The following is a 27151-nucleotide window of genomic DNA, read 5'->3' as shown; positions in this document are numbered from 1 at the left end:
TCACAACAAAGTACAGCTACAGTTTTTGTTAGTTGGACAGAACAAGATTATACACACCCTGTAAAGACGACTTACAAAATAAACAAAATAAATGCAAAGGCTGATGCATGCGTGTAATTTCCTCTCCTGAAGTGTTATTTCATAAAGACTTGCCAAGAGATCAATCCCTCAGTCACAGAAGTCAGGCTATAAATCACCTTGGAAAAAAATTAATTGTATTTCAGTTGGTGATGTAAATGCTACTTCAAATTCTATCAACTGCCAAAGCATCTTTACCATATATTCTTCTCCTGTGCAGTCAGCTCCCATGAAATATTTAATGGCCCCTAAAACAAGAGTTTCATTCCAGAGTTGTCCAAGTGAATTATACTGTGTTCACACAGTGTTTTAAAAAGCTGAGAAAAATTCATCTCAGTCAATCCCAGATCCCTTCCCCCGCCCAATTTCATTTGAGGATTACAATGGACATTGATTCTGCACAGCAATATGTGTATTAAAGTAAATACACAATCAAATCACCAAAACTCTGTAGAGAACAAAGTACAATTCTGCTACGCAGGTTTCAGAAATGAACAGGAGGGGGGTGATTCCAAGAAATCAGACTCAAAAGCTTTCCCAAGACTACTTTTTCGAGAATTTTAAAATAAGCATCAGTTTCTGGTACACAAGGATACAAAAGGCAAATTCTAGCTTGCTAATGAATTTCAAAATGGTGAAACCCTAAATAGCTGTTTCCAAAATAGACTCATTGTGTCCAAAGCCTGAATTAATATTTAGATATACAGAAATATTTCTTTGTTTTACCCCCCTCTCCAATGGCTTCAGAGATTGTCTAGAAATTTACACTGAGGAGTTTTATTTCATCCTGTGTAGGTTCTGCTTCCTATCATCATAAGTAGCAGATTTCTTTTTTAACTTTTAAGAATCTCTATTAAATCATATAATCTCCCAAACACCTTAATCTAAAAATTTTTGACTAAACGAATAGAACAAAGTATAATTAAAATGGCACTGATTTCACCAATATCACACAATGTAAACTGATAGCCAATGAAGCTCTAAGGAAAGTATAAAATGGTGAAGTATTACTGCTCACTTGAAAAAGAAGTAACTGAAAGCAAGTCAAATGAACACCAATCCTTCAACATTTACTACAAACGCAGCATTCTGTACTGGGAATGAGGCATGTGGCACACTGACTGGCTACAGGGAACGTCCCATATTGGGGAAACATGACACACGGAACACTGGATGAACACTGGCTCAGAGACCTCCCAAAAAGATTTAGTCCTGAAGGAAAATAGGTTGGATAGGTCAAATGGGACCATTTTCTGTCATATGATTAAGCCTATTACACACGCTTTTTAAAATTTGTATGTGACAAGAATATGTTCACATCTCTTATATTACAAAGGATACCAATCAAAAGTGCTGTCAAAGTCAATTACATGCAACTAGGAAACTTAATCGTATCTTTCCAACATCACTCATCTTATGGCTGTATTTATTTTTGACAGTCTCTGTCTCCCACTGGACTATGAGATACTAGAGGTCAGAGGTGTGCCCCACTGAACTTGTAATACTCAGCTCTTGGCATTACTGAACACATAAGACTCCAGTATATTGTTGACGATGAATGAACAAATGAATCACACTACACTAGTGGCTATTTGGTCACTTATCTAAATAAAAAGATTGATTCTTGATAATAAAACAAAGTTCAGGAGGCTTCTACAAAGTTATACTTCATTAAGAAAATGGTCAAAATTAATAATCAAAAAATATGCAAGAGAGGTATTCACTAAGCATTATTCATCATAGGAAAATGGCAATATTCTGAATTTTTAACAGCCGGGGAATGTACTGTTTTATTATGGTCAACCACTGGATAGACTGTGGAACTACTAAATATGACAAATATGAAGTCCTGCAACAAAGGGAAATTAAGATTTAACAGTAATAAAAAATAAGAATTAAAATAAGATGTATACTATAACTACAACCAAATAAAAACATACACATATGTAAAAGAAGACTGAAATGAAATATACAAAATACTTGTTTAAGTCCATAGATATGGAGCTTATAAGTGATTTTCCACCCTAAACTTTCTGTAAAACTTGATCTTTATATTGTCATTTATAGATCCTTTGGTAAAACTGTTATACTGCCATTTACAGATCCTTGTAAAAGAAGCACTTCAACATTATGTGTCTAACAGTAATTGTTACAATGATTATTAATAGTAACTTATTTCATCAAATCCAAGTGCTATTGGAAGATATACCACTATTTTATGTACCAAGAATAAAAACAAAGGTGCTGCCAATAATAGTCATAAAATGTCAGCAATGCAAGATACACCAAATTTCAAAAATGTTAAAAGATGTCTTACAATCAATGAAACAGAATAAAGAATAAACAGAATAAAGAAACTGTATAAGAAACTACTTTATTGGTAAAATAAAAGCAATTAGATAATAAGAAACTAACAAATCTATGGGGGAATTGATAGAAATTACTTCACAAAATAAATTATTTGATTCACAAATGGTTTTATATAAGGATTGGGATGATGAAAAAAACAAGGACATCACACAACAGAAGGCAAGTCTTCATAATGCCTCTTAGATTAAATACATCTGGTCCAAATAGATTGAGTAAATGGATTATCAAGAAGTAATAAAAGTAGGCCAACAGGCCTGGACATTTTTAGCTTCTATTGCAGGGGGAAAAGAGTGGAGGGTAGGGAGTGGGAGCTGTGAAATGAATTGCTTTGAATGGTAATCCCTTGAAAGTAATGCTGAAACTTCCTATTGGTTTATATTAATTACTGAGAGGGCCACTGATTGAATTTTGGTAACATCAAAATTTTTGCATGAGGGAGTAAAGTGGGAAGAGGCAGTAAGTCCACATCAGTGAGTGAAACATCATGGTTCACAAAAACAACTAAAATGTGTAATTTTCCACCTACTAGTCCTCTAAGCTTTCCTCCCTAAGTTCACCTACTTTTACAAAAAAAAATTGGCTTTTATTTATGTAAAATAATTATGAAAATTAATTAATCTCACCTAAACTTTCAGCAGTTTAGCATGACGAAAATATAAAGAATTTCCCAGTTGGAAACCAAATCATGGAACGCTACCTTAACTATCCCTGAGAGAATAACCACAACAGTGCAACAAATTATAAGAGCAAATTATAATAGGCAGTGAGACAAAAACATCACCTAAGAAGAAGAAAAGTCATTGTAAAAAAATTCATTATTTTAAAAGCACTGATTATTTAAACTCTTCATACAAGGGTAAGGCAAAGGGGTCTCATTCATTGCCAAATGACAAAAATAAAATACAGAAGTCTAATATTAAACTGATACAAATACCAATTTGCTTAGTATAAGAATGACTTGTAAGTAAAAGTCATAAAAGCCAACTTCTGAGGAAAATCAACAAAACCAAGAGTTGGCTCTTTAAAAAGACCAACAAAACTGACAAACCTTTAGTTAGACTAAGAAAAAAAAAAAGAATATTCATATAACTAAAATCGGAAATGAAAAAGAGAACACTATCAATTTTACAGAAATACAAAAGATTATAAAAGAGTACTGTGAACAACTGTATGCCAACAAATTTGATAACCTAGATGAAATGAGCACATTTCTAAAAACACCAAGATGGCATTATGAAGAAAGCAAATCAGACCTCTAACTAATAACAACATTGATCAGTAATCTTAGATAAGAAAAGTCTAGGACCAGATGGCTTCACTGGTAAATTCCATCAAACATTTAAAGAAGAATTAACTAACATCAATCCTTCTCAAGCCTTCTAAAAAAATTAAAGAGGGGGGAACACTTCCAAACTCATCCTATGAATCCAGCACTACACCAAAAACTACAGAACATTATCCCTTATGAATATTGATGGAAAAATCCTCAACAAAATATTAGCAGAATATTAAATTAAACAGAATATTAAAAGTGGGATTTATTGCTGGAATACAAGGATGGTTCAACATATGAAAATCAATCAATATAATACAACACATTAAAAATTAAGGAAAGAAACATATGATCATCTCAATTGATGCAGAAAAAAATCTGGCAAAATTCAACACCCTTTCATGTAAAAACACTCAACAAATTAGGAACAGAAGGAAATGACTTCAATAAAACAAAGGCCTTATATGAAGGGCCCACAGCGAACAACATACTCAATGGTAAAAGGCTGAAAGCTTTTCCATTAAGATCCAGAACAAGACAAGAATGCCCACTCTTGCCACTTCTGTTCAATACAGTACTGGAAGCTCTAGCCAGAGCAATTAGATAAGAAAAAGAAATAAAAAGCATCCAAATTGGAAAAGAAGAAGTAAAATGATCTCTGTTCACAGGTGACATGAAAACCCATCACAGATGTAACAAACACTAAAGATTCCACACACACACACACACACACACACACACACACACAAAGGAAGAACTAATAAGCAAATTCAGCAAAGTTACAGGATATAAAATCAACACACAAAATCAGTTGTATTTCTATACACTAACAATGAACAATCCAAAATGAAAATTAAAGACAATCCTATTTGTAACAGTATCAAAAAAGAATAAAATATTTAGGAATAAACTTATCCAAGAAGGCAAAAGGCTTAATACACTTAAAATTACAAAAAGAAAGTGAAAGAAATTCAAGAAGAGTCAAATAAATGGAAGGACATCCTGCGTTCATATACTGAAAGACTTAATATTGTTAGGATGTCAGTACTGCCCAAAGTGATGAAGATTCAATGGTATCCTTATTAAAACGCCAATGAATTTTTTGCAGAAAGTGAAATCTACATAATATTCTCTTTTAATAAATTTTAAGGGTGAATCACTCCAAGTTATCAAAAAAAATCAATAATAATTAAATAATTAACCTGTGAACTAATATATTGAACACAGTAAATTGGAAGCTACCATTCAGATACACAGAGGATCCAACATTTAAAATAGGGTGGCATCATCACTACCATTCAGACTGACAATGGACTAAATTCACAACTTTTTGCATGGGATAATCACAGGCGAGATTTGGTGAGCCTGCCTACCATTGCACCTGAAAAGCTTATCAGCAGAATAGTATAATATCAGATAATGGGAGGAATAGTCCAGCAACAGATGCCTGGGTCTCCAGCAACAGTCACAAACCAGGGCAGTATCAAGACAGGTAAAGACCATCATCAGATACAGAGAGGCTCAATCTGTTTAAAAACTGGACTCTGTACTTTCAGGAGTTATTATAGACACAACAGAATTTCTGATTGACAAGGACCTTTAAAATCAAATTACATGTGAAAATCATTTTATGGATAAGAAAATGAGGACCCCAGGAAAAGGTGCCTATGTCGCTCAAGGTCATATAACTTGCAGTTAGCAAAACCTGGACTAGAATCTAGGTTTCTGGTACTCCTCCATCTTCCCTAATCAAACTCCTGAGCTTAAGGTTGAGAGAACAACATCAGTCTTTTGGCAGAAAAAGTCTCCACACAAAATGATTTCTTTTTCTTTCCAGTTTTACTGAGCTATAATTGATATATAACATTGTGTTACTTTAAGGTGTGCAATATCTGATTTGAAATACATATATATAACAAAATGATCACCACAATAAGGTTAGTTAACAACCATCACCATGCCATAGCTAAAAATTTTTTTCTTGTAATGAGAATTTTAAAGATCTACTTTCTTAGCCACTTTCAAATATACAATATAGTATTGTTAACTATAGTCACATGCTGCACACTATATCCCAGAACTTATTTATCTTATAACTGGAAGTTTGTATCTTCTGACTACATCTTCCCACCCCTAAACCCCTCACCTCAGACAACCACCAATTTGTTTTCCGTTTCTCTAGTTTGGGATTTTTTAGATTCTACATATTAAATGAGATCGTACGGTATTTGTCTTTCTCTGTCTGACTTATTTCACTTAACGTAATGCCTTCAAGGTCCATCCATGTTGTCGCAAATTGCAGGATTTGCTTCCTTTTGATGGCCAAATAATAGTCCCTTGGATATATATACCACAGTTTCTTTATCCATTCAGCTGTTGATGGACACTTTCATGTCTTGGCTATTGTAAATAATGCTGCAATGAACATGGGATGCAAATATCCCTTCTAAACAGTGATTTCATCACCTTCAGATGTTTACCCACAAGTAGAATTGCTGGATCTTATAGTAGTTCTATTTTTAATTTTTAATTTTTTGAAGACCCTCCATACTGTTTTCCATGGTGGCTGCACAATTCTATAATCCCACCAATAGCGCCCAAGAGCCCCTTTTCTCTATATCCTCGCCAAGATTTTTTATCTCTTGTATTTTTGATGACAGTCATTCTAACAGGTACAAGATGATCACAAAACAATTTCTTGAAGATTCTTACCACATCAGTATATACCCAGTATGACTAAACAAACTCACGCCTGCCTTAGGAAAGGAATGTCCTAGGATTACATGGAAGCCTCTGTACTGATTCTGATAGCTGTGGTTATTGTCCTCTTGTCCCTGGGGAAAGGGGTTAGGGTCTGCCCTGTGAGAGGTGGACTTCCCAATTATTCTGGAAGAGGCAGAGCCAGAGGTAAGAAATGGGAACTAGCAAGGAAAGATCTGGCAGAAGGAAGAGGGAAACCTTCCCTCTTCTACTAGGGCCTTAATCTCTTTGATGCCTGGCCTCTACATCTAAACATACTGACAGTCACTTCTGGGGGAGGGGGTTGAGCCTGATGAGAATGGGTCTTGGCCTGCCATATCTAGGAGCCAATTTTAAGAGATTCTCGGGGTTTTGTTAAAAGTCATAAATCTGACTTTTATCTACTGTGGAGAGTTAAGAACATGTTTTCAGGCTAGGGATGGAGTGGAAAGTGGGAAAGCAGAGTCCCAAAGAGCTACCACAGTGCTGGCAGCACTGATTAGCACAGTCCCCAAAGAAACAGGGAACCTCAGGGACAGGAATCCAGGCATGTAAGCTAGGCTCACCTTATCATACAAAGATGGTGTGCTTTCCTGATCAGCACAGAAGAGGAGGCATTAATTTATAACTAGGAGATGCAATGGGTTTCCTTGCACATCACCCCAGGTTAAACACAGATTTCTTGATACCAATAACACAGGATGACATTCAGTGGGTGAGCACTGTGATGATCGTGCAGAAGGTTTACATCAGCACCCATTCTGACTGGCTGGAATTTGGCTGTCAACTATTTTGAGTCTCACCCTCCCAACAGTAACACATGTCTCTCCATCTCAGTTTCTGCTATTGACCCCTAAGCCTGGGAGAACACCAACCTTTGTGTTATACACTTAGCACTTATCCCAGATTCAGCAATGAATACATACCCTAATAATAAACACTAAGCAATACATATTACTATTCCCACTTTCTAGGCTAGAAAATTGAGGTTCAGAGAAAGAATCCACCCATAGATTGCCTAAGGCAGAACCAGAATTTAATTCCAAAACAAAAAGAATTTTAGAATTGTATAGTCCCTCTGCTCTGGAAATCTAGCCTCTGATGAAAGACAGTGCAGGGAACAAGAACTTCTGGGACTGGAAGGTAAATATATCACTATTTCACAGAATATTAATACAGAAAAGATTGGTCCTAATAAGTATCATTTTAATCCTACCCAACTCTCGTACTGCAATTATCGTCAAGCGTTATCTGAATACCTAAAAAGCTTTTACATATATCTGTATGACAAAACACTAGTCTGTGTCTTCAAATCCATGCATATGAACTATAAAGCCAATTTACCCCTATTTATTAAGAGAAAACCCCCCACACATATTCTATTAACGCACTGGCAGCCCCTATGTGAATGACTCATTTGATTAAAATATTACTACCGTTTTCCAAAAAAGACACAATTGAACAGAAGATTTAGTGAAAAAACTTGAATTTAACAATTTCTCCTTCAGTCATTTATTTAAACCTCTGACAAAAACCTCTCTGGTAAGAAATTATTTCCTTTACTTTCTACTTAGAAAACAAATGAAAATGCATCTGAATTAAATCAGCACTGCTGTGGCAACAATGAAACTCTAAACAAAAGCTGATGATCATGACAAGATTTTCTCAAAGGATGCTAGAGGCCCCAAACACTACCCACCATCAGGACAACCTTTAAATGCCCTTTCGCACAGGGCTCTGCCAGCCACTAGTTGTAATTAAAGTTCTTTCTGTTGAAATTGGCTTATTTCTTGCTACATCTGATTCTTTTCTCTTCTTTCTACTTATTATAAGAGATCCAGACACTAGTCTAATATGTAATTTTTCTGGTACTACATCCACATTAAGTTAATTTATCAAAGTAGTCTGAATGCTTCAAAGATTTCTTTTTTTTTAAGATGTAGAATGACATCAGATTTCCTTATTAGTAGGATGGCTATTTAAATTTGTTACTGGTTTTCGTGTTCAGGACAAACAATTTTTCAACCTTGGGTGAAAATACTTGCAACAGGTTAAAGTGACTGTGTTTTACCTTAGGACAAGTGTTGCATGCCAATTTGTGTGTGTGTGTGTGTGTGTGTGTGTGAGAGAGAGAGAGAATACTTCAGAATTGAATTAAAAGATGTAAATTAAAAATTTGTTGTGTATCTAATCTGCCCCAGGTTCAGTAAATAAACAATTATTTTTTAAAAACAAAACAAAAACAAAATACTTGATATTTAAAGGGGGCATTATTAAAAATAATAACAGGCAACAGGCATAGCCAAGATTGTCCCAGAAAACTGACACGTATGGCCACCCTACTTATTAAGGAATCAAATGCTACACTTAAAAGCTGAAAGCCTCAAAAAAGCAAAATAAAGCTCACAGTGGGAAAGGGGGACACAGTGGGTCATGTGAGAACAGAAAGTCAGAAAAGTCCAGATAAAAGATCAAAAGAAAGCTCAAGCACCCACACCCAGTGGCATTTCCAGGTTCCCTAAGCACAGCTCCTCCCCACCTTGGATATTAACAGTCCATACATATGAGTCAAGTCTGTCGTACATCATGTGCTCTCCTTGCTTACTTAACAGTTTATTTTATTGCTACTCTCACAGTCCTCCTTGATACTACCTTAACTTATCCCACCCCCAACCCCCCACCCCCCAAGAGCTTCCTTTCCCCTCTCTTCCTTATTTTATGTCCCATCTCTGAGCCAATAAACTAGAGTTACTGGGCACTTGCTACATACATACCAGGCACTGTGCTGAGTCCTCCTACATAAAATGGGGGTTCCCACACTGAATTAAATGCAGTCCTTGCCACGTAACTGTTCAGATTTTTGTTTGCCACACTTTTTAAAACAACACAGTTTCACTCCAACCTCCATTTCTAAGCAAACTAATCAAGGAGGACAGTGGCCAAGGTTCCCAGTGAAGCCACCTCCCTGCTGATTTGTAGATAGTTCAGTATATACACTGAAATAAAATAAGAATAAACTGAGCAACTTTTGTTTAAGGCGTCAAAGTTTCTGCATCTTAAAACCTTATAAAAGCTCCCATTCGCCCAACCAAGACACTGCAGCTTCGCGGGGCAGGGCAGGGGTGAGGGGACAAACGCTCTTTCTTATAGCCCAATTTCCTCCTTGACGATGATGGAGGATTATGTCTTGCCCACCGCTGCATTTCCAGCACCTTGCAGAGTGCCTAGCACAAAATAGACACCTAATAAGTACGTACTGAGTAAATGAATGAACAAGGGGCTCGTGGTTAGCGACTTTTTTTCTTGATTCCAATGCCTCAGGATCTTTGCTGTGTTGATTATCTCCCCTCAAAAGGCAGCCCACTCCTTCCTTTCCCCCTGACAGTAACAGCTTTGAAGTCAGCCCAAAACCCTGGATCAAATACCAGCCACTAAATAGCAATGTAACCACGAACAAGTTTTCTAATCATTCTCTGTGCCTTATTTTTCTTATCTATAGAAGAGAGATAGCACTATCAAGTGTGCAAGGTTTCTGTGGTATTTGTGAGATTTGGAAACAATTTATGTAAAGGGCCAGCCAGGAACCCAATAAATATGTGCTGGATGAAAGAATAAATTGCCATTCTGTTCTGTGGCTCCACATCAAAGTGTAACCATCAAAGTGTAATTTGTCATTTAACAATAGATATGCATCAAGAGTTGTAACACACAACTGGAGTCTGTCTGCTACGGAACATCAAAGGAAGAGTTTAACATCTGCTCTTAAATGCAGGAAAACAACAATTAGTCCACAAGTAAAAAGGAAAGGTGTGCAACCTAATTTCATCTTTCCCACCACCATCACCATGTATTGAGGGATTACCAGCTTACAGCAGACCGAAGGTTTCTTGCAGGGGTCACAAGCTGGGGAAGGTAACCCAGGAAACGGTTTTTAAATTCAGCATTTATTGATAGCTCCTGCTTTTCACCGTCAAGAATGTACAGGCCATGCCTGCCCTTACTTCAAAGTGCAAAACTAAGCAGTCAAAAACCGCAAGAGTAAGACTGAGGTTGACGAGCTCTTTTATCCAACTTGCTTGCTCTTCCAGCAATCTAAGATAAAAACTTCAAAAGGGAATAACATCACATATCTTTGTGCAACTTTAAATTTATGAAACGCGTGCCTGTGACGGCCAGGCAGATGTCAGTTTCTGCAGCAGAGCCGAGGTCTGAGTTCCCTTCTGCTGCTTCCCCACTTCTCCGGGCCCGAGCAGCAGCCACGGGAAGGAGCAGCTCCCTAGGCTCTGTTTCCAGCACACCTGAACCTGCCCTCTCCTGAGGCCACGAGAGCTATTTCCGGGCCCTCACCTTCTTCTTTTCCAGTAACTGCGGCACAGACAAGCTAGGAAACTTCCCCAGGGTTTGCTTTCCTTCCCCGCAGCTCACCTGTGCTTACTCTCCTGGAAGATGAAAGAAACCCCAGAGTTTTTCAAAGCCCAGAGGCAGTGCTGATCTCAAATAACATTTTCCGTTTTCTTAAAAGCCATCATTTCCTCCTCTCCTCCGGCACACAGAACGGGAAGCAAAGCCCAAACGGCCTCCTCAGGGTGCACGAAAGTAACAGTAGACATTACAAAAGAACATGAACTCTGGTTTAAAAACTGCAAAGGGTCATCCTGGGATAAACACGGGCTATAATACTGAACCGTCAAATTCAGTTCTACAAGCTCACAATTCTGGCCTCCTTCAAAGAGTATCTGAGCAAAAGTGGCCCCCTTTGGATACAGATGTTTTTACCCTAAATTCCCAATCAGCCAGGCACACGCATCTACCATCACAATCTTTTTTCTTATCCATCCTCATTTGACAGATGCCTTCTTGCCAACAGTCACAGAGTTCACAAGCAAACTAAGCTGCAAATCCAGGCAGCCTGACCCCAAGGGCCTCCAATAATCTGCTCTGAACCAGGAAGGCACTTCTGTGTCTTGTCTAAATCTGAGTCCAGCCAGGACCAAACAGGAATGACCATCAGCACAAGGGTTCCACATATTTTTACAAACTGAAGTCCTTACTTGCCTGAATGATAGTGTAGTACTTTTTATGGACTCAAAAATATCATTTAAGATAGTTTTATACCTGCCATAGCAATGAAGCAGCAAGCACAGCTCTACAGCCCCCGACAGGGCAGAAAAGCAGCACACTGCAGCCTTGGCTTCAGTTTTGGATGGCAAGTCACAAATTATTTTTCAGACAAAACAGCAATCAGGAATTTCCTGAAACTTCAGGATCGATCTAGATAGCAAACTATAATATAAACACAAAAAAAAACTAAATATTAAACTAAAATCCAATGACCCCCTTTTAAGTTCCACTTGACAGTAACTGCTACAGAAGCTTCACATATATAATTTTAAAATACTGAATTTTAGGAGACAGAAAACATCTTAGAGATTATTCATCTTATCAATGCCCATTTTATTGAGCAAAGACTTATGAAAGACAAAGAAAAAAAAGTGAGAGACTGGATCCCAGGCCTCAACACCTTACAATCTATTAAACTGAACATTCTGTGAACAACTATTACTCAATTCAAGTTAAGAACAATAAAAGATAAAATTAGAATATGTTACAGAGAGATTCAAGTAGAGTATTAAGGGAGTTCGACACATACAAATGATTACTTCTAAGCACAGTGGTTAAGAGCATATACATGGGACTCATGTAGACCTAGGTTCAAGTCTTGACCTCACCACTCCCAAGCTGTGTGACATTAGACAAATTATTTCACCTCCTTAGGCCTCAGTTGCAAAATCTGTTCGATAAGGAGATAACACCTACCTCTCAGAACTGATATAGGACTAAATAAGATACCTAAGATTCTTAATGCAGTTCCCAGCACACAACTGCTAGCAGTGGCTTCCAGTCTGAGACGTCTTATTTCTCCACCCCCCACGTCTAGGTACTTCTCTGACCAATGTCCCTTAACTGCTCTGTCCAGGGCCCTACTAGATCCTACTACCAACTCCCCTTTAAAGATGAGGAAATGGACTTTGAGAAGATGGGAAACATGCCCAGCGTCATACAGTTAGTAAACAGAACACCATACCCACCTCTTTTAGGCCCTAGAGTACACGGTTATTTCTTTGTCTAATCTTTCCTATTATCTTATAAGCAATTAAAAGGCATGTAGGAGCATCTTATGGTACAAATTTTTAACAGTGCCCTCTCTAGGTAGGCCCAGCCCCAACAGCATACAGCTTGTGAGTAACATGTTGGATAGTTATCAGTCCCCACTACCCAACACTCACACATACCCTTGTGCAGTGAACAACCCACACAACCTCACACAGCCACCCTGGATCTCCAGTCTCCAGTATTCTCTTTTTCAGTCCATAATCCACACTGCCCCCCAAGTGATCCTCATAAAACTTCAATCTAATTATGAAATTTCTTCTACCTTAAAACTCTAACAGCTATATATTGCTTTTAAAAAAAAAACCAAGTCTCCGGGGTGGCACACGTAGGCCTCACCACTCTGGCACCAAGTCTTTTCAGTCTCAGAGCCTGCTCCGCTCTCAACATGCCCCCACCCGTCACAGCAGAATTCTGGCCACTCTCTGAACATGCCGTGAGCCTCCATTCCTCTGTGCCTTGGCACGTGCTTTCCCTTCAGCCCCACTACTCTCCCCTTTCCTGTCTTCTAACACAGCCCTCCAGACTTATTTCAATGTCGGCTCTTCAGTGCAGTGAACACATGTCATGGTTCCTCAGGAAATGACTGCCCCTTCGTCAGCAGGCCCATGGCATTTGTGGGTCTAGCTTCTCCCAGAGCTCACAGAAGTCAGATGGACATCGCACGGGCTGTCCAGTTGGATGGATTGGAGTTGGAATCCTAACTCAAACATTTTCTAGCTGTGTGAATGTGAGCAAGTTACTTCCCCCACTGGGTTTCAATAATCCTTATCCTAAGAATTACTGTGACAATCTAGAGACTCACTGCTATGACTTCCACACTTGTTCAGACAGGGGAGCCAATTTAAGGGCAGAATACCAAGAAATCTTGGTGTACTTAATTGTATCACATGAACCAAGAACTATTCTACTAGGAGAAATTATGACTACATTACATGCATACAGGTTCCCAAATATATGTGTGTGTGCACATGTATGTGTGTATAAATATATACATACATGTTTTTAAAATCATTGTTCTAAGTTTATCAATTCAATGCTTGTTATTTATTAACTTTTTTTTTCATTTGCTAATTTAACTCAACAAGTAGTAGCAGGTACCAAAGTTTAGGAAAATATAATGGAAGAAAAAAACTTAAAGATTAGAAAATTCTATTCATGATTTATTTTGGAAGAGATGGGTCAATAAATACCATTACTGAATGTTAGTGGTCAAACACCTCATTTAAGAATATCCAGCCCACTGCTTGTCGCATGTTAGATACTGAATAAATGTTATTTGAATCTGATTTTGAAACTCAAATTAAATTCCTTGAAAGCAAGGGCACATCTCATTCATCTTTGAATAATGAGCTCCTAACACAAGGCCTGGCACACAGTAGTTGTGCAAAAGATGTTGGCTTAATAAATGAACCTAAAATTGAGAAGGCATGCAAAGGTCTATAATACATTTTGCATCTCTAATTAATCTGGATTTCAATCTGCTCCAATAATTATATTACAAAGTCTAGGAAATGTTCCTTCTGTACCCATATCTTCATCTGAGATATTTAGAGCTTCTTGGGAGGGAGGGAAACGTACGTAGACTCCTTCCTTAGGCACAGAAATATTGATGAAGACAGCTATACAGGAGGAACATGTCACCTGCGCTCTGGTAATACAACAAGGGGACCAAAGAAGACACAACGCTTTATACACGGCACCTGTCAAACAGTGACATTTTCCATTTCGAACACATATCTAGTCCCAAAAGCCTCCTATTCAGAACATGTCTGGTTACAGTAAACACTGCAGAGACCGTAGAAGACGAAGCCTAGCCTACCCTATTTGCAGATGAAAAACCCACACCATATAGTTCACATATTTATACTCCCTTCTAACTGAAAGCCAGGATCGACTTAAATTAAACAAGAATCTAAGATCAAATTGTTCCTCTATCACTAAAAATGGTATTGTAGATATTTATTGGCATAGGAATTCATTATTTATTGTGCAGTGGAAAAGGAAGGATACTAATTTGCAGCACATACTACTCTTGTAGTATTAACATATATCAGCACATACGTGTATTAAACAGAACAATCAATAGAAGCTATTTCTACTTCTTTTAAAATATTCCATGGCTAGTTTTTCAAAAGTGCGTCTACATTTTGTCAGTCTTATAGACTCAAGTTTCCAGAAGTCTACCTCAATAATAAAATACTTGAAATAAGGAAGACTTTGAAAACATATCTGTGATTAAGAAAAAAATAAAAGTACAGGACAAAAGAGAGTTAAAAGGAAGTGTGGTAGGGTTCTGAATTTTCCCTAAAACTGTGTGCTTACCTCCCCCAAAAGAAATGACCAACTCATTTAAGTACCCCTTACAGTTCTCATAGTAGTGTCAGAACATTCTCTTATGACTTTTCTAAATTTCAGAAAGAACTTCCTTTCTTCTCCCCCAACCCCGCCTTCTCCCTTAACATTTACTTCCACATAGCTAGTTCTTCAGGACTAGATTTATGTGGAGCATTTCTATGCATTATAACTGCCTTTTTTTTTTAACTTAAAGGTCAATTGTATACATCCTTCTGTGCATATAAATTTTCATGACATCAGTTTTAGTAAGCACGGATCTTTCTGCCATGCTCCCTCTGGTAACACAGGGGCTGTTTTTAGCTTATTAGGGTGATCGAAAGCCCTACAGATGCCCTGCTTCCACAAAACAGAAAGGTAACTTTTACAGCAATTCCACAAAGGGAATATTTTGGTGTAATGGAAGGAAAATATTTCACCAGAGACTATATTAAACTTTAAATTATTTAAACTTTAAACTGCTAAATTATTTGAAAGGTAGTTTAAGTACCTTACTTTCTGGGGCTAAGTTATATTTCCAATCTAAATACCACTGCAAATATCTGGATCCTAAAGCCCAGAGAATTAATCTTTTGCTCTTTCGTCCCACTTCTGTGGACAGATGGGTGACTTCCAACATAATCCTCTTTCAAATATCCTTCCAGGATGGAATAATAACTACACCACATAAGATTTCCTTTATTTTAAGCTTAATATGTGAATACAAGGCTAAAAAAATCCAACTAAATATACTGCTATCATTTTTTTAAATTCCATTAACAAACGTATTTCACTATTGGAAATATTTCACTGTAACAAAAAAAATGTTTTCGAAGACAATTTTCAAAGTCCTTGCTTTCAATGCATTTATATTTTAGGAGAGACTTGATGACCCTCAGGGGTTGTTTTTGTGACGTGTGTATACTCTGTGTGTGTGTACATAATATATTTTCAGCATAAATATCTTATTTAACTTCCAAACAGCTTCATAATTAAAGACCTTTAACTAAATTAAAATTGCTTCCAAGTAATACACAATTTACTTACAAATAAATTAACACTACAAACAATATAACAACAAAATCTGATCTTACGTTTAATGCTTCTATGGAACTTCTAGAGCAAAGTTCTTTTCTGTCTTACATTGTTTTAGAAATGTTTCACCTAGCTCATCTGTACAGACAGAAATGTAGAAGAGCTGTTAATACACAAGGAGTACAAAGTTTAGGAAACTATCTAGTAATTTAATGAGCAAACTTCCTATTGTCAATGATATTATTTGTGGAAGATACCAGAAAAGAGATGTGTGAGTGAGCACGTGTGAGACTGCGTGTGTGTATACTGTTTTGCTCACATTTTTATGGGCCACTCATATTTCCAAGTAGTATGTACAAAAAAGTAGATTGACTTAATTATTTTTAAGTCCTATTTTACCTTTTCAAAAAGCTCAGGGAATAAAACTGAACTTTATGGCCCAAAGTAATTTTTTCTACAAGATAGTCAAGCCATTCATACAGGTGTCTCAATTCAACTAACTAAAGAATATCTCAAAAAAGTTATAAAACAATAAAACTAACAGCTGTATCAATTCTTCCAACACCAAGCTACATGAGGGACTTACTGAACAAGTGATTCCACATTCTGTTTTCCTTTCCAGGCAAGGAAAGAACCAAATGGATTTCATTCTTATTCTAAATTCAGAACCAAAGAGCTTATATAAAAGTCTAAAACACCTGAAGCTCAGAAAACTAGACTCATTTTCCAGTCATACCATATTGAACTGTCTTACCTTTAAAGTTTAATTCATCTACTGAATACCTGATAAAAGGTTTTATCACAACCTTGAGGACTCAGTTGATGAAACCCCAAAGAAGTGGAACAATGTTGAAAGTCATGCTAATCTCTTGAAAGGTTTTTTTTTAAAGGTCTCCTGAGCCCCTTCCCACGTTTTTAAGTCCATAAGAGCATATGAAACTTACAAAGCCATGGAAAAAAAGAAAGTAAAAAAGCCACAGACCCACTGTTAACTTTCTGAGAGAAGCATAACAGAATTTTTAAAAAGCAAGTTAGAAAGTACTTACTTTTCCCAGGTCTTTGGTACAAAGCTCAGAAGGCAAGTTCCCTTTTCCCACAAAGTCTTGTTAATTAATAGCAATCACTCAGTGAGGTCAGGCAGCCCAAATATATCTAGAAATTGTGTAGACACGAAAAGTTAAAATTCAAAGTCAGAAATTAAAAACCAAAACACCCCATTGCTATCCAGTCTCCACATAATTAAAATACAGATTTCACCGGAATATCCACATGATGAACTATGTTAGCTACTTTTCTTGCAGAATAATACTAACAAGACTTGCTAAATCTAGATGGTGTTTTGATCTGTCATCTTATTAAAGTTACTAAAGTAGGAACCAACAAGGTTTCTTGGCAACCGTTCATGGTAAAAATGCCCTTCTCAGGGAGTCATAAAAGGCAACTGAGGGAGGGTTTGGACTTCTAATTATACTGCGACTTGGGAGGAAAGGTCTTCGGAAATCACACTTGCCTGCCCCACTTTCCAAAGATGAGCTCATCTCACAAACACAGAAGCAGTTGTAAATAGAAGTGAACAATAACAACTTAATGAGATCCATCAACAACTTTTAAATGCCCTTCAGACGTATCCATTTAAGCACACTTCACTTTTGCAAGTGGTAATGAGAAGACAGTCGTGTTAACTTTTTTCTAATAAAACTGAAAATCCAAAAATTCTACCTGATGATAATCTCACTAAAAACATAAGTTACTTCCCCAACAATCCTGAGAATGAATATATAGGTAATAACTCATTCATAAGATAAAAGAGTTTAAGTAGGTGTAGCAGACGCCACAGGTAAACCATAACCTAATGTTTGTGCACCTATCAGGCTCTCCCATTCTGGGCCTCACATTAGATGTAATTCTAAGAAGTATGATACAATTATTTAAAAGCCATAAGAGACTAAGAAATAGATTGATTAGGAGGAGGCAGGAAGCACTGCTACAAAAGGCAGGCAGAATCTCACAGACATCAGTATGCATTATTTATTCCTACAGTCATTGTCACTGTTCTAGGTTACAGTTACTATTACATTGTTACTATTGCTGTTACACAGTGTTGACTATTATGCCAGATTCTTTTCTAGGTGCTCTCACATCTATTAACTCCATTTAGGACAGAGACAAGCAGAATATCCCCTAGAATCACCATGGTACCACACAGCACACTCAGAGCTCCAATATCACTGTGTGTGTTCCAAGGTTGATAGAGTAGGGAGAACTTGAGCACAACTCGAATTTCACATTTGTTTAGGCATGATTTCATTGCAAGAAACACTAGGTAATAACAGAAGATTGCGCAGGGCGGAACCCAGCTGCCTGAGGACACAGAGAATGCCCAAAGCCCACCCTCAAGTATCTGCCAGCGATCTCGGTTCCCCTCAGTGTGCTGAGTCCCGCCCCTCCACACTGGGTGCCCCAACTTTCCCTCTGATCTCAGGTAACCCTCCTTCCAACACTTCACAGTGACTCAGAAGCTGCAACCCTTCCAAGGCCTCAGTCCACAGGCAAACATCCGGACTTAAAGGTAAAGTGCCATAGCTATTACACATTTCTTTATTTCTTAACCAACTAATATGTGTAAAATTGTGCTCCAGTTTTGATTCGGTTCCTAGCTTTATTTTTTAACCTGTCACTGATAAAGGTGTTGAGCGTTACGTCCCCGATCATTTTCCCCAGAAGTACTGTGGGTTTTACTGCATGATTTTGCATAGCATGGTGGTTTTTAGAAACACACATACTGCATTTTAGCAGAACAGACACAATAACCTTATAAACAGTGTTTATAAGGATGCTTGTGATTTAAACCAGAGGGGTTAAATTATGATTTTCATATATTTGTATTATATTAAAGAGGATAGTAACATATGTAATACCATTTAAAAAAGATCTTCACTCACATATTGGGTTTACAATAACCTAATAGAGACACTTCTAAGGGTCAGTTTCAGTTATGTGAAAAATTTATTTATGAAAAGTTCCCTAAAGGTGTTAAATAAATGAGGTGTTACTGCACCACTCTGGACAGACCAACATGATCGTGTTATAAAGATAGATTCTTGCAGACAAGAGGGCTTAACTGGACTTGCTGAAAAGGACAAACTGAATAAATTACTTGTCATTCCTTGAAACCAATAAATTTTTAAAAGATTGAATTCATCCTAAAAAAAGGTCCAAGATATGCATAAAGATATGTACAAAGAAGTTTTCTATTATAGGTAATAACACTTCAAGCAATTAAAAAATATAAATCTTTAGCAATGGATAAACAGGGTTTTTTTTTAATCTGTAAGATATTTCATAAAATGAGAAAATGCTTTTAAGCAGTGTTCACTGGAAATGCAGACTATAAGATGATATGTTCAACACAATTCCAATTTTGTTTAAAAGTTAATTGTACCTGGAAAAATGACTGGAATGAAAGAAAAAGTCAACATTTGTATACTTGCTAATTAGAGATTACAGAATTAGGGTCAAATAATTTTTACTTTCTTTGCATTTTCCTGTGATACTCATATTTTCCACAGTGCTTACATTTACTTTCACAACTAAAAATAACAATATTCTACATAAAAATAGGATTAAGGCATTTGGTGGGACAAACCTCTTTTTATGCACATGTTAATTTCACATGTGAATCCAGTCAGTAGAATGAACACTAGTCCAAGAACAAGGACACCAGATGCTCCCTCCGCAAGTATTAACAGATCCAGTCACATGACTGAATCCCTGAAGGTATTTGCTACCTCACAATTCAAGAACATATACAGTCCCAACAGAGATGTTCAAAGTATATAAATCCATTACAGAGGCCAAAATATAGTTTGCTTGTACTGGCTAAAACAGTCATGGATTTAGTAAATCCAGATGAAGGAGGATTTTTAATTATATAATTGCATATAAGCTGTTTTAATGCCTGAAAGAAATTTAGTTATGAATGAAGAAATTGTGCTCTGGATAAAGCTCCTTTCAAACAAGATTGAGATTAAAGAAATACAAAGAGCGATGGATTTGGGTGGGGGGATGAGTGCCTCTCTCTGGGAGTTTTAAACAGAAAGCAAGAAAAGAGAGACTGATCTTTACAACCTCCAAAAGAACTCAGTTATATTAAAATTTTCCCAATAACCATAGAACTGGGCTTTGAAAATAATCCATTTGCCAAAAATGGTGACTCCTTAGTCATAAGTCTGCTTAGTTTAACCCCACACAGTGACATCACCTAAGAACTGAATGGTGAGAACACTCAGGAGTCAAGGCCAATTTGGAACAACCTGGCCACCACACACCTGAGATCACTTACCTGTGCTTGCCAGCAGTACATTCAAATGATGGATCCCTTTCCATTTTCAGTGTAACCTTACTGGCACACTAAATATTCAGTAACGATTTGATGTAGAGCAATTGCTGTAATACGGCTCTCCACTCTCATGAATACACTGAGGATTAAAAATCAGTGATTGTGTACGTGTGTGTGTGGGGGGGGTTGTTTCACAAAATTACAAAGCATCTGTAACATTCAGCGTATACATCTGAATAACAACCATATTCCTGCTGTACAAAGTACAGATGTACTGGTCTCTATTTTTTGTTTTTTGGTTTTTTTTTCTTACTTTCAAAAATGCTGACTTCAATGAAAAACAAACAAAAACAAAACCCTTCTGTTTCAAATTTGCTTTTGTATTTTTAAGCATTTTCATAAGTTCCCTATCAAATGGAAACAAAGCTACTGGCTTCATGTCTTGTTTGTTTTGTTTTAAAGAATAGAAAAGGCAAATGAACCTTTTAATTATGCTATTATATACAAAAAGAGATCACAGAGGAGATACTGCATTCCAGAAAAATCAGTCTGTTCAAGAACAGAGACCCTATCATTTTATTAAATGCATATTGATTACTTTGGAAAATAACCTTGAAATTCTTGGCTTCTGTGTCTCACAAGTTGCAGCCTAAAACGCTGCACACATTTACCTTTAATAATTTGCAACCAAATACAATCAGCAAGTAAATTCAGATACTATTTTCAATTACGACTGTTCAAAATAAAAACTATGAATTTTAATTTTTAAAGGACAACATGCTGAAATATACATCCATCTATACATACTTCAAACTGACTCTGAAAATACAGAGCACTTAGAAATTCTCAGTACGGAAACAGTATTTCTTAAATTGCTCTAAGAATTAGCATATGTGTAGCTCGGGGGAATATATTCTCTTAGTATTACCAGATATTAAAAAGGGCAAGCAATTTTCAGAGTCTACCTGGAAAACAAGTAGAAATTATTTTCTCAGGCTCTCCAGTCACTCCGTGGGCAGAATTCCAGCATAATCTAAACTGGTCTTTGGCACTGTCTCCTTCCCCTTTTTGCATCACTGTGCCGCCTTGAATCTAAAGCCCAATGACCTTCACTTTTGATGGCCTCTTTCTCTCAGTGGTCATTTCCTTCCAACTTCTAAACTCCCAACTACTTCATGGGAATACTTTAGCAGAAGCTGGGGGATGGGGGATCTTTAACAAATGATTAATGACTTTAAACTTCCTCTGGATTATATGCATTTTTAAAGGAAAGCTTGAGTACCCAGATCTTGTTTTCTAAATACCTTAGCTCATAGGAGAAATGTTTGGGTCCAGCCTGGGCTTCAGGAAAGTACAAGATAAGCCCAGAACATTTTGCTATGCCAGAGAGCGAAGAAGTGCTAAAATATTAACGCAGACATGACAAAAGAACATAGGAGCTGCCTTGAAGGGTCTCCCTCTGGCCAAATGTGGGACAGTTCAAACAACAGAAAGAATGATATCGATGAATTAGAACACACTGAATTAAAAAAGGAACCATAAATCCATAGATACTCATGAGAAGGGGGATAGTGGAACATTCTTCTTTGCAAAGAAAGCCACCTAATAAACACTAAAGGAAGAGCAGAAATAGAAAATCCCACTTTGCAACCACCAAGGCAATGATTGATTCAGTCGACAGTCATTAATGGCTGCTAAAACCATTAGGGAAAGGGATGCTGTGGAACAGGATACTCACACAGTCTCAGAGTATCACCCCGCTGATTACTTACCACTTACTGAGGGGGAAAGGTATCTTTATAATGGAGAGTTCTGGCAGACCACCTTACCCAAGTGATGGTTGGCATAATCAATTATAGGATAATCGAACATCACATGTCTCCACAACCACTATGTAGTGTGTTTGTCAAAAGGCTTAAACTGTATCTCCTCATAAAGTAACAATCTAACAAAGCCAGATTATGGTGCTTTCTACAAGGCAACTGTCTTGGAATTTTCCAAGATATCAGTGCCATGAATGACAAAAATAAAACAAAACCAGGGTGACTGTTCTGGATTAAAGGAAAGGAGACAAATGCAATGAATGACTGTTGATGAATTGTGGATGAGGAGAGGGGTTATAAAAGACATTATGGGAATAACTGGGGAAATTTGAATAGGTATTTTGGGTTAAGGGGAGAATATTCTTGTGCTTGGGAGATACATGGTAAAGTATTCTGGGTAAAGAGTCATGATCTCTACAACTAACTCAAACGGTTCAGCAAAAATGCTTTAAAGTTTGCATACTCAGAGACAAAGAGAGACAGAAACAGAGAGACAGATAAAACAAATTTGGCAAAATGTTAGTATTTTATATGGTGGGCTGGCCGTACCCTATAAAAGCCAGTAACTGTGGTTACTTGCAGGCTGTGTCTATTCCATATAAAGGAGCTCATGGTTGAAAGGAAACTGACACAAATACAAATACGGACCACTGGGTGATACACCATTTTGTCCATTTTTCAAAAAACTTTTATCCAATTCATTTCTCTTCTGTCATTAGTTGGGGGGAAGAAGATTGAGAAAAAAAAAAAACCCAAGGAAAAGGATAACAATGCATAAAAACTAGCAACAGAAGTTCAGTTCTCCTCCACACATTTCGAAGAAGACGGAAGCCTCAAGGTTTAAAACCTTCTGCCTTGTCTTCCATCTGGGTAAGAAATCCGGGGTAGATGTGGACACTTCCAGTGAGCCAAAAGGGTCCCTCTGCAAGATTTACACTGACCAAACACAGTGACCAGGAAAGCTGAGCATTCGATTTCATGCCTGCCCCTGACCAAGTTGCAGGGGCGGGGGGTGAGGGGTAGCAGGGTGCATCTGAATAACGATCCATGTAGGCAAACCTGCATCCCAGACCTGAAGCTCTTGGCAACTGCTTCAAACTGAGTGTCTGAAACAGCGTTCTCCTCCTCCAAACCTGATCCCTTGTTTCTGTTACCTCTTTTCTTGGTCTACGTAGTCTCAAAAGTGCAGCTTTGTCTTTCACTTCGGTTCCCACTGGCCCACTCTTTCCACCGTCTCTTCCTCGTCCACATCTTCAAGGCCATATTGGCCATGAGGGCTCTCATAGTCCAGGTAGAAACAGCCTCTCTGCTTTCTGTTTCTTCTCAATATTTCTGTCTACAGCACTCACTTGGCACTTTTTAAATATCTTTGCCACACAGCATTGAATTTGCACCCACTGTAGGCAAGTGCTTTGCAATGTTACCTTATTTAAAAATCACTAATTCTCTGAAGTAGTTTATTTCATTTTCATCTACAGAAGAAATGGATACTCAGACAAGTGAGGTCACAGAGTTGTAAAGCTGATATTAAGACCCTGATCTGGTTCTACCCTAACACCAATGGGCTTCAGATTGTATTTATCATTTTAAACACTGTCCTCTGTCCTTAAATCAAGCACAGAATCCCTGAAGGAACGGATCCATTTTATCCAACTTCGTGCTCTCTCCAGAACCAAGTACTACTCATAACTCATGTTCACAGAAGTATGTTTCAAGACTCAGCCCAGAGACCATTTTTCCTTTCTGACTTCCAGCCCCCCATCCTTGCAGAACCAACCACCCCCTCCTCCTTGCCCTCTGCATGCTTCCACTGCAGTATATGCAAGTCTTCACTGCAGGGTCCGGGCCTGCCACATATGTGCCTGGAACACAGTAGGCACTTAATGAATGTTCACTGAATGAAATGTTTATGCATGAGACAGTTGGGTTCCTCATCAGGGCTGCTATGTCTCACTAAAAAATTGCCCTTATTTTTATCTTTATCACATAGCGAGGAAATTATTTTAAGAAAGAGTGACAGATGGGAAATGGAGAGAAACGGAGAGTCTTGGCCTTTGGGTCCTACCTGCTTCACCTGCTGCCCTGGGGGTACTGTGTTCTGGAGAAGTGCTTCCAAATTTTAACGTATATGTAATATCATTCACAACAAATCATGATTCAGAATGTTTGCGGTGGAGCCCGAGTTTCCGCATTTCTAATAAGCTCCCAAGAGACATCAGTGCTGCTGATGTATGGACCACACTTTTGAGTAACAAAACATCCTGGACAGCATGAGCGAAACTGTGCCCATTTACAGAGATATAACACGTAGACTAAATGGCCAGATGTGAATCCACAGAGTGTTAATGCTACTTATCTCTGGGTTTCTTCTTTCTGCTTTTCTATAATTTCCAAGTATTCGATAATGATTCTTGCTGATGGAAATTAAAATTTTAAATGCTATACGTACACATGCATAAAAAAACTGTACATTTGGACATTTCTACGCTGCATGGCTATATCTTTATTTAAGCAACACGTATACTTAAAAGGACCAGACTTGGGAAATAACAAGATGGTGAATTTAGCAATTCCCTGTCTGCTCATCTTAACATGTAGATTAACATAAAACAGTAATTACCCTTAACAAGCAGTCACCACCACAAGCATTGTTTTTCTCAGGTTCCTTTCCCTTAAAAGAAAGAGAAGGAATCCATTCAGTTGGAAGACAATACAAGGCAAACCAAATTAAGGACAGAAGAAAAAACAAGGAGTGACGCTGAACCTCTTCCAAGTGGGTCAATACAACTGCATGAAAGTTGAAACGGAGGTGGAAATGCCTTTCTCTGAGCAGAGGCGGGGTGGGCTGGGTCCCCCAACAAGGCTAAGTAGAAGAAATTAAAGCACCACTCACTGTGCACCTGCAAGCGAGGTGGAAAGAAATGAGCCTCAGAGGAGCCCCCTTCCAAAGCATAACAAGGCAAGATCATTAGGAAAAGGCAATTAGAGGGAGTGTGTTTGCAGGAAAGCACTCCCCAAATACCTGACTCCTCTTCTCTGGAGTTCCAAGTGATGCCAGGCTTATCCTGTGAATTGTAGAAGTTGCAGCCCTGGCAGGTGGGCATCTCATGCCCACTCCCGTACCTGCAGCGACTCCAGACACTTGCCTGGCCACAGATGTCTGTGACTCAAGAAGGGCCAACAACAAAGAGGCGCCCAACCAGCCAATGGCGTGACCAGAGTGTTCCTGGTTGAAGTAGGACAAGCAAGGTTCTGCATCCTCTGTTTTCTAACCCAAAGTACTAAGTGACTTTTTGCCTTGAAGAAATATTGTGAAACTCACCATGAAATGACCTGGAAGGACTGGAATTCAGAATCTGGAAGGCTTATATATCCAACAGGACTAAAAATTTCTTCTGCGTGTCTACACAGTATTACTAAGGATGTGGCTTCTTGTCTGTGAAGTTTCAGACATGCCAGACATTCAGCTCAACTGAAAACAGTGAGTCCCTGTATCTTGACTGAATTCTGTGAGTCTAGAGCTTGACCACTCAAGGCAACTGTATGCTGAGGTGCTAAATGCGATCGGCTGAAATTTCAAAACTAGCATCAGTCATCATCCTGATGGGAGAAAAAAATCTGAATCTACACAGACTTGCTTACATTTATCTTATTCAGATTCAATACTGTTTTTATTTTGAATTATATGGATGTAGATGGGGTGGGGGAGGGGGAAAGAACCATAATCTCTGTACTCCAAAACCTAGAAGTCTTAACATCTTAATTGGAATTTTAGATTTAAAGAGACTTAAAAGGCATGACAATCAAATAAAATGCAATACATGGTCATTTGCTTGGATTCTGGTTAAAAAAAATTTTTTTTAATGCTAAAGACTTAGAGGACTAAGTATTTGGGAAATATGATTATGGGCTGATAATAAATGATATTTAGGGACTATTGTTACTTTTGTTGGGCATGGTGATAGTATTGCATTTAATGGGGCAGCTTCTTCATTTCTTGGAGGTGGATGCTAAAGTAGTTAGGGGTAAAGTGCCATGACGTCTAAAATTTATTTTCAAATGCTTCAGCAAAAAATAATATGTAAATTTATACAGATGAAGTAAATAGGAAAAAATGTTAATAATTATTCAAATCAGATGGGGCTCTATGGATGTTCATTACAATATCCTTTCTTTTTTCTGTATGTGAAAACTTTCAGAATTTAAGGTTTAAAATTATATGAGGTAAAAAACATCTATGACCCTGTAGTTTTACGGCCCTTGTCCTACTGTCTTGCTATATTAGAACACAGTCCATCTACGTAGATAATTTCTTTCCTCCTGAAAACGTTCTCTCATCAAGCCTTCCCACCTCCATACCTTTGTGTATGATATTTTCTCAACCTGGTATTTCCTCTGTCCAGTCATCACCTCTCTGGTGAAAGCTGACATTCTTTTAGGTCAATCTCAAATGCCACCTTCTCTAGGAGGACTTTCCTAACCTCCTCCCCAAAGAGGGAGGTCATGCACCTCCCCTCTTCTGACTCCCCATGACACACTGTACCTCTCCTGACACTTACCACCTTCTACCCCACGGGGTAAAAACTGCAGCTGACATTTACTGAGCGCTTCCCACGTGTGGGGCCCTGGTCCCTCGCAGGGCTTCTTGCCTTCACTCATTTCATGCCTCCCCTACTGAGGTGGGCACTGCCATTACCCTCTCTTCACTGGTGAGGAAGCAGGCTTTGAGAGGTCGGATGACTTGCCCAATCACAAGGGTCGTAAATAGCAGTACCAGGATTCGTGCAAACATAGCGCTTCTGCTTCCAAACTCTATAGCACTAGTGTGAGTGTCATTTGCAAGGTGGCCTGATCCTTCCTTACTACATTTTAACAATCTAAGGGCAGGCAGAGCATCTTGTTCATTTATTCACTCCATCAATAACTGTTGAAAAGCCACTATTATCAGAAAACAACTGCCCAATGTGATGGGGTAAAGTAGTAAGTGAA

At 37.9% G+C, this 27151-nt stretch overlaps 1 protein-coding gene across 16 annotated transcripts in view; it reads right to left on the bottom strand.

Moving 5' to 3' along the window:
• APBB2 (amyloid beta precursor protein binding family B member 2) overlaps nt 1-27151 on the bottom strand; it is a 332397-nt gene that overhangs the window by 226210 nt on the left and 79036 nt on the right. For 12 of the 16 annotated variants that reach the window (XM_074348829.1, XM_074348805.1, XM_074348824.1 and 9 more), the window contains one exon: nt 17047-17152. The exons of 2 other annotated variants lie outside the window; for them this stretch is intronic. The gene's annotated coding sequence lies outside the window, so the exon portion shown is untranslated. Of the gene's footprint in view, nt 1-16059; nt 16139-17046; nt 17153-27151 lie in introns of all 16 variants that reach the window. 2 more of the 16 variants (XM_074348779.1, XM_074348765.1) reach the window with 1 other exon arrangement.

The sequence above is a fragment of the Camelus bactrianus genome, chromosome 2 (assembly GCF_048773025.1).
Source record: "Camelus bactrianus isolate YW-2024 breed Bactrian camel chromosome 2, ASM4877302v1, whole genome shotgun sequence".
Taxonomy (NCBI): domain Eukaryota; kingdom Metazoa; phylum Chordata; class Mammalia; order Artiodactyla; family Camelidae; genus Camelus; species Camelus bactrianus.
Note: the sequence above shows the minus strand (reverse complement) of the source record. Positions and strands in the feature narration are given on the sequence as shown.